Here is a 9,306-nt window from a genome sequence, read left to right as displayed (position 1 = left end):
GGTTTATTATTTGAAATTAAATATGATCGAGCGGAAAAGTGGGACAAATTATTGAAGCGCAAATGTGGGACAAGTTGTTAAAACTTAAGCATTGACTGAAAGGAGGGGGAGCGCATCAATTAAAGAAGAATTTTTTAAATTTCATTCCCTGTCACCTATGCAGAGCAGAGGTTTGTATATGAGAAAATTGGTAAAATGTCACCTGACAATGTAACAGGCGATTTTTTTAAATTTAAGTCCCTGTTACCTATGCAGAGCAGGGGTTTAATTACGGCAAAAATTGTCAAATGTCACCCAAGAATGTAACAGACAAATTAGTGAAATTTTTTTAACTGTCTACTAGGTATAGCAGTGGTATATCACACAAAGATTTGTGAATTTCACCCAAAAATGTAACAGACAAATTAGTGAAATGACATAAAAAAAATAAACTTGATTTATGAGGTGGAGGTCCATATGGAGCAGGAGTTTGAGACGGCGGTGGAGGTGGAAGTGGCGGTGGAGGAGGATGAGGTAGCCAACACTGGTTTTAATTTTTTTTATTAGGGTACACTCCAAAAGAGTGTGAAATATCCAAAATACAACAATGAGCAATTGCGCTGAAGTATAACAATGGCTTGTTAAGGCCGATATACATGTCTATTCTGCACAATGTACGGACAAGTCCTGTGGGATCCATGCCTGGTTCATTTTAATGAACATGAGCTTGTCCACATTGGCTGTAGACAGACGGCTGCGCTTGTCTGTGATGACGCCCCCTGCCGTGCTAAACACACGTTCAGACAATACACCGCTGCAGGGCAGGCCAGCACCTCCAAGGCGTAAAGGGCAAACTCAGGCCATGTGCCCAATTTGGAGATCCAGAAGTTGAAGGGGCAGTGGGTGTGGGAACCCACCCTCATTGGCCACTTGTGAATGACTGGCCGGGAAACCCTATGAAATTATCCCTCTTCCTCCTCCTGTGCCAGGAGCGTTTTTTCAAGGAGGTATAGAAGTGGGATAGTAATGCTGACAACGGCGTTATCGGCATTGGCCATGTTGGTGGAGTACTCGAAACAGTGCAACAAGGTACACAGGTCTAGCATGTAGGCCCAGTCATTGGTGGTGAAGTGGTGCTGTTCTGCAGAGCGACTCACCCGTGCGTGCTGCAGCTAAAACTCCACTATCGCCTGCTGCTGCTCGCACAGTCTGGCCAGCATGAGCAAGGTGGAGTTCCACCTTGTGGGCCCATCGCATATGAGGCAGTGAGCGAGAAGGCCAAAGTTACGCTGCAGCGCTGACAGGGGAGCAGCAGCAGGGTGAGAACTCTGAAAGCGCGCACAGACGGCCCGCACTTTATGCAGCAGCTGTGACACAGCAGGGTAATTTTTAAAGGAACCTCTGCACCACCAAAATCAGCACATGCGCCAGGCAAGGGATGCGAGTCAAACTGGCTAGTCCCACAGCTGCTACCAGAATTCGCCCATTATCGCACACCACCGGGCCGGACTTAAGGCTCACTGGCACCAACCACTCATCGGTCTGTTGTTCAAGGCCCGTCCACAGCTCCTGCGCGGTGTGGGGTTTGTCCCCCAAACAGATAAGTTTTAAAACTGCCTGCTGTCGTTTACCTTTGGCTGTGCGGAAGTTGGTGGTATGCTGAACGGATGAGGAGCAGATAGAGGATGAGGAAGCGGAGTAGGAAGCAACAGGAGGCAAAGAGAAGCACCCTGCAATCCTTGGTGGTGGAAGGACATGCGCCAAACTGCTATCCGCCTCAGGCCCAGCCGCCACTGCATTTACCCAGTGTGCTGTTATGGAGATATAACGTCCCTGACCATGCTTACTGGTCCACGTATCCGTAGTTAGGTGGACCTTGCCACAGATGGCGTTGCGCAGTGCACACCTGATTTTGTCCCCCACTTGGTTGTGCAGGGAAGGGATGGCATGCCTGGAAAAGTAGTGGCGGCTGGGCACAACATATTGTGGGACAGCCACCGTCATAAGGCTTTTAAAACTCTCCGTCTCCACCAGAACGAATGACAGCATTTCAAAGGACAGTCATTTTGAAATGCTGGCATTCAGGGCCAGGGATCACAGGTTGGTAGGGGGGTACTTCCTCTTCCGCTCCAGTGTTTGGGAGATGGAGAGCTGAACGCTTCCGTGGGACATTGAGATGCTTGGTGACCCAGGTGGTGGTGTTGCTGGCAGATCCTCTTTTGCGGGGTGGCAAGTGGCACTGTCACTTCAGAGGCCGATACTGCAGCAGAAGAGGAAGCAGGAAGAGCCAAAGACCTTTGTTGGTTTTTGAGGTGTCTACTTCACTGCAGCTTGTGCTTTGCACTTAGATGCCTGGTCATGCAGGTTGTGCTCAGGTTGAGAACGTTTATGCCTCACTTCAGCCTCTGATTGCACGTCGTCAGCACATTGTCTGAAGAACTGCCATGCCAAGGAACTCCTTGGAGCCGGCTTTGGTGTGCTCGGTCCCTTGATGCGGTGGGCAGTAGCAGGCGTACTGTCTAGGGGACGGCCGCTCCGCTTTTGCACCCTGCTCCCTCTTCTGCTGTGCTGGTGGCTCTGTGCAACCACCGCCTCTTCCTCCAAACTACATAGGTCACTTACATCATCTTGATTCCATGTGGGGTCGAGGGCCTCATCGTCCTCCACATCTTCCACCCAGTCTTCACCCCTGCAGTTGGCACCTTTGTTTCGTCATCATCCGAGACATGCTGCGGTGGTCCTCCCATGTACTCATCTTGAAACATTAGTGGATGGGCATTGGTGTACTCAATCTTTTCCACTTCTGGGTCAGGGCTAGGTGGATGGCCCTGGGAAACCCTGCTAGCAGAGTCATCAAAAAGCAGAAGAGACTGCTGCATGACTTGGGGCTCAGACTGCTTGGCTGATTTGCAAGGGGGTGAGGTTAAAGACTGATGGACATCGGCTGCAGGTGCCAACTCTGATCTTTCAGCAGGAGACTGGGTGGGAGACAATGTAAAGGAACTGGATCCACTGTCAGCAACCCAATCTACTATCGCCTGTACTTGTTCTGGCCTCACTATTCGTAGAGCTGCATTAGGCCCGACCAATTACCGCTGCAGGTTTTGTCGCCTACTCGCACCTGAGGAAGGGGTTTCACTTGTGCGTGTAGCTGGCACAGATCGACCACGTCCTCTCCCTGCAACAGGAGCTCCACCAGCAGCACCACATCCCTTATTTGACGCTCTCCTCATATTTCTCAAATTTAGGATCTTGCCCAAAATGGGTGTTTTTTTAATAACAAACTAGAACAGCAGTATCTAACGCGTGTATCTTACACTGACAAGGCCGCAAATTTATTATTTGGCCCAAAATAGGTGTTTTTTTTAATAACAGAATAGAACAGCAGTATCTAACGCATGTATCTCAGACTGACAGATGCAGCAAAGGCTGCAATTTAAAGTACTTTGCCCAAAATGGGTGTTTTTTTAAACCCAGAATATTATTGCTGTATTTCAAGCTTGTATCTCACACTGACAGATGCAGACAAGGCCGCAAATTTAGTTTTTTGCCCTGTTTTTTTTTTTAGAACAGAATATAACGCTTGAATTTCACACTGACAGATACAGCAAGGGCTGTAAAATTTATTATTTTGCCAAAAAGGGTGTTCTTTTAAAACCCAGAAAATTATAGCTGTATTTCTAGCTTAAATTGCACACTGACTAATGTGGCATAGGCCCCAGATGGTGGGTATTGCCAAAAATGAGTGTTTTTTTAAAACCAAGAAAATTATTGCAGTATTTCAAGCTTAAATTGCACACAGACAAATGCTGCAAAGGCAACAGATGTAGGGTCTTGCCAAAAATGGGTGATTTTTTTTAAACCCTGAATATAATTGCAGTGTTTCAAGCTTCTATTTGACTGTCACAAATGCACATATGCTGTGCTGGTGCACAGAACTTGCATAAAATGTCCACCGCCGCCTACCTAAGGCTACTTTCACACTTGCGGCAGTGTGATCCGGCAAGCGGTTCCGTCGTCGGAACTGCCTGCCGGATCCGCCGATCTGGATGACTGAAAGCATTTGTGAGACTCATCCGGATCAGTCTCACAAATGCATTGCAAGAAGGGATCAGTCTCTCCGCTTGTCATGCGGACAGACGGATCCGTCTTGTATCTTTTTTCACATTTTTACTGGTCTGGGCATGCGCAAACCAGAAGGACAGATCCGGCATTCCAGTATTTTGAATGCCGAATACATTCCTAGGGGGAAAAATGCTGGATCCGGCATTCAGGCAAGTCTTCAGTTTTTTTCACCAGAGATAAAACCGTAGCATGCTGCGGTTTTCTCTTTTGCCTGATGAGTCAAAATGACTGAACTGAAGACCTCCTGAATGGATTACTCTCCATTCAGAATGCATTAGGATAAAACTGATCAGTTCTTTTCCGGTATAGAGCCCCTGTGACGGAACTCAGTGCCGGAAAAGAAAAACGCTAGTGTGAAAGTACCCTAACAGACGGATAAAAGTTATTTTCCTGGGTCACTGGGCTCAGAGCAGGGTAAAAAGATTGTGCTCTGCACCCAGAAAACACAGAGATCGCTGAGTTAACAAGCACTTAAGATTAAAGATTCTTTGCTATTCTCTCCCTCACAGCAGCAGCAGCATCCTCTCCCTACACTAGTAACAGCAGAGTGACGTGCGGTGCTACCTGACTCCAGCTTATATAGAGCCTGTCATTAAGGTACCTTGTTGAGAGGGAGGAAGAGTGGTAATTTTTTTCTGGAGGGGAAGACTCCAATTCCACATCGTAACCCTCTTTTATGATGTTTAGGATCTATGAATTTGATGTTACTTGCTCCCCTTACCCCCTTTTGCATAACTCCACCTCCCCGTTTTCCCCTTATCTTTCTTATGTTCCGAATGTTACTGACGGCCACAAAAATGTTGTCTTTTTTATTTAAATCTCTCTTCTGGAAAACCTCTCTTTTTGTCAGTGGCGTTTTCTAAGATATTGTCTAGATCTGGTCCAAAAACGTATTGGCCATGAAAGGGAAATGAGCTTGTTTTTGGATGTAATATCCCCTGCCCATGCTTTGAGCCATAGAACTCGTCTGGCTGTTAGATAAAACTGCCATGCGTGCTGAAAGTTTTACAGATTTAACTGCAGCATCCGCTAAAAAACTAGTTGCCATTTTTTTATCTGATCTATTGGCGTTTTATTGATTAGATAAATCTCCAATTGGTCTAACCACAAGTTAAGGGTTCTAGCTACACAAGTAGAAGCCACCCCTGGCTTAAGAAGATCTGCCATACCCGCCCAGGTTTTTCTTAGTAGGCTCTCTGCTTTCCTATCCATGGGGTCTTTAAGTTGCGCTGAATTTTCCAATGGCAGGGTGGTAAGTTTTGCTACCTTAGCCACAGGAGCGTCTACTCTGGGAATGGATTCCCAATCAGCGCAATCCTCATTGTTAAAAGGATAGCGCCTCTTGATACCTCTAGGAATGAAAGAGCCTTTATCCGGCTTCTCCCATTCTGACCTAATTAAAAGATAACTGTCACACTTAGACCCCAATTTCAATTTTCATATACAGGTCCTTCTCAAAAAATTAGCATATTGTGATAAAGTTCATTATTTTCTGTAATGTACTGATAAACATTAGACTTTCATATATTTTAGATTCATTACACACCAACTGAAGTAGTTCAAGCCTTTTATTGTTTTAATATTGATGATTTTGGCATACAGCTCATGAAAACCCAAAATTCCTATCTAAAAAAATTAGCATATCATGAAAAGGTTCTCTAAACAAGCTATTAACCTAATCATCTGAATCAACTTATTAACTCTAAACACCTGCAAAAGATTCCTGAGGCTTTTAAAAACTCCCAGCCTGGTTCATTGCTCAAAACCGCAATCATGGGTAAGACTGCCGACCTGACTGCTGTCCAGAAGGCCATCATTGACACCCTCAAGCAAGAGGGTAAGACACAGAAAGAAATTTCTGAACGAATAGGCTGTTCCCAGAGTGCTGTATCAAGGCACCTCAGTGGGAAGTCTGTGGGAAGGAAAAAGTGTGGCAGAAAACGCTGCACAACGAGAAGAGGTGACCGAACCCTGAGGAAGATTGTGGAGAAGGACCGATTCCAGACCTTGGGGGACCTGTGGAAGCAGTGGACTGAGTCTGGAGTAGAAACATCCAGAGCCACCGTGTGCAGGCGTGTGCAGGAAATGGGCTACAGGTCAAGCCACTTTTGAACCAGAAACAGCGGCAGAAGCGCCTGACCTGGGCTACAGAGAAGCAGCACTGGACTGTTGCTCAGTGGTCCAAAGTACTTTTTTCGGATGAAAGCAAATTTTGCATGTCATTCGGAAATCAAGGTGCCAGGGTGTGGAGGAAGACTGGGGAGAGGGAAATGCCAAAATGCCTGAAGTCCAGTGTCAAGTCCCCACAGTCAGGGATGGTCTGGGGTGCCATGTCAGCTGCTGGTGTTGGTCCACTGTGTTTTATCAAGGGCAGGGTCAATGCAGCTAGCTATCAGGAGATTTTGGAGCACTTCATGCTTCCATCTGCTGAAAAGCTTTATGGAGATGAAGATGTCATTTTTCAGCACGACCTGGCACCTGCTCACAGTGCCAAAACCACTGGTAAATGGTTTACTGACCATGGTATTACTGTGCTCAATTGGCCTGCCAACTCTCCTGACCTGAACCCCATAGAGAATCTGTGGGATATTGGGAAGAGAAAGTTGAGAGACGCAAGACCCAACACTCTGGATGAGCTTAAGGCCGCTATCGAAGCATCCTGGGCCTCCATAACACCTCAGCAGTGCCACAGGCTGATTGCCTCCATGCCACGCCGCATTGAAGCCTCCTGGGCCTCCATAACACCTCAGCAGTGCCACAGGCTGATTGCCTCCATGCCACGCTGCATTGAAGCCTCCTGGGCCTCCATAACACCTCAGCAGTGCCACAGGCTGATTGCCTCCATGCCACGCCACATTGAAGCAGTCATTTCTGCAAAAGGATTCCCCACCAAGTATTGAGTGCATAACTGAACATAATTATTTGAAGGTTGACTTTTTTTGTATTAAAAACACTTTTCTTTTATTGGTCGGATGAAATATGCTAATTTTTTTAGATAGGAAATTTGGATTTTCATGAGCTGTGGCCAAAATCATCAATATTAAAACAATAAAAGGCTTGAACTACTTCAGTTGTGTGTAATGAATCTAAAATATATGAAAGTCTAATGTTTATCAGTACATTACAGAAAATAATGAACTTTATCACAATATGCTAATTTTTTTAGAAGGACCTGTATGTAGTTACTAATAACATGATATTCCAGAATCAGTTACTATTAGACTGACTTACCCCATATTTAATAAGATTCAGCCTTTAGCAACCAGTCTGCATAAAACTGCAATCTCACTATTCAGTTAAGATAGCCGCCACTGCCCCCCCCCCCGAGGCTAATCTCGCCTGCCCTCTCTGGCCAGTAACAATAGCCCCCCAAAAGTGTCAGTAACCAGAGCCTTCCCCCTAAAGGGTCAATCTCCTGCAGCACAAAGGGGTCCTCTTACCACACGTTGCTGTCATTTATACACTGAGCAGACGGCAGATCTCCCTTCCCAGGTCTGCGCTGCTCCAACTCTGCATTCTCCAGCTCTGCTGAGTGAGGGAGCGTCTGCCAAGCGCAGGGACAGGGAGAAGTGCACACAGCCCAGGCACTGTTATCAGCTGCTGGGGAGGACCTGGCACTAATCATTTACCTACAGTCCCTGGCTGTCATTAAAGTGACCTTGTACGCTGCGTGCTTCTGCGTCCTCCGTCCTTCAACAGATAGACGGACCCTGCCTAGCAACAGATAGACGGACCCTGCCTAGCAACAGATAGACGGACCCTGCCTAGCAACAGATAGACGGACCCTGCCTAGCAACAGATAGACGGACCCTGCCTAGCAACCCTATTTTAAGCAGAGGTAAAAGTAGGCAGTAGAGGGAACAAAACTGTGGAATTAAGGGGTAATTGAATACACAGTGAAAAGTTGAAATAGGGCCACCAAGGAGATATTAATCACCACAATCCAATACTCAAAAAATAAAATAAAATGACAGTTATACTTTAACTTTAAAATGTTATCTGGAACTGGGAAAACAGACTTCCCCTAAATATCTCTTCCTGCACCGACTTAGGCTTCTTGGGTACCTCTATCTGTATTGCGGCTCTAATCGCTGTTACAAACTCATCAATGTCATCCGGATTAAATAAGAACCGTTTATATATATTCATTATCTTCTTCAGAAGATGCATATATTTTTTTCTTACATTTTGGCGTCTGAGCCTCCCAAAACATCAGAATCTGAGTCATACACTGGATTGTGATCATCAAGGATGACCTGAGGAGGGTTAGGGGGAGCTGGATCCCGGGAACTTCTTCTTTAACTAATGTTCTGATATCTTCCAGGAAACTAGAGGATTCAGCTTTAACCACATTAGAAGTACATTCTTTACATAAGGGTTTAGCTCCTGTGCTGGGCAAACGTTTATAACATATTCCACATTTCCTTGTCTTTTTAGGAGCTGAAGCAGAATCCTGTTCTCCCTGAAAGATGTAAGGGAGAGAAGGATCAGCTAACCAGGGTATAGGGGTGGTATCCCCATGTGCCCGATATCAGGCTACTCACAACTCCCGGATCTGCTGCAGGCTCGGCTCCAGAGTCCGGTGTGATCGGGGCACTCATCTGGAAAAAGCTCCCGTACGCCAGCAGCTGCACTGTTCCTCCTCCGGTCAAAAGGATTGCGCTGTCCGGACGCCACTGAGCAGGTCCTGCTATCTTTTATACTTCCTGTGACCTGCGGCGCCTGGAGACGATTTCATGATGTCCAGCCCCGCCCAGCGTTTGACATCATGCACCGGCAGGAGGGAACGCATCTCAATGTCACTCCAGCCGCCATCTTCCTTCCCCTCTGCATGAAGCCCGCCTGGACCACCGTAGGAGAATCTTCGAATTGGATCGCAACAGTCTGAGCCCGTGCACAGACCACCAGAAGGAGGACGAGCCGCCCTGTGGATCAGACCTTGGCCTGCATATATGTCTTACAGGTAGGCCCCAAAAGACCCTCCATGCACCTCTCCTGCTTCCTATCCTGGTAGGACAGGAACAACACTGGTGATGGAGGGGAAGGGGTGGGATTTAAACCTCTCTGTGTTTTTCCTATCAGGAAGTCAGTCTCAGGATGTGGTGTCATGGAGACGACTGGGCTAACCAGGATGCAGGAGATGAGCGGGAGCTATGAGGGGAGACCCTATGCCGCTATTGGACTCTGCCCCGATATGGAACG

Source organism: Bufo gargarizans, chromosome 5 (genome assembly GCF_014858855.1).
Source record: "Bufo gargarizans isolate SCDJY-AF-19 chromosome 5, ASM1485885v1, whole genome shotgun sequence".
NCBI classification, from domain to species: Eukaryota; Metazoa; Chordata; class Amphibia; order Anura; family Bufonidae; genus Bufo; species Bufo gargarizans.
The sequence above is the reverse complement of the archived record's forward strand: the minus strand, read 5'-3'. Positions refer to the sequence as shown.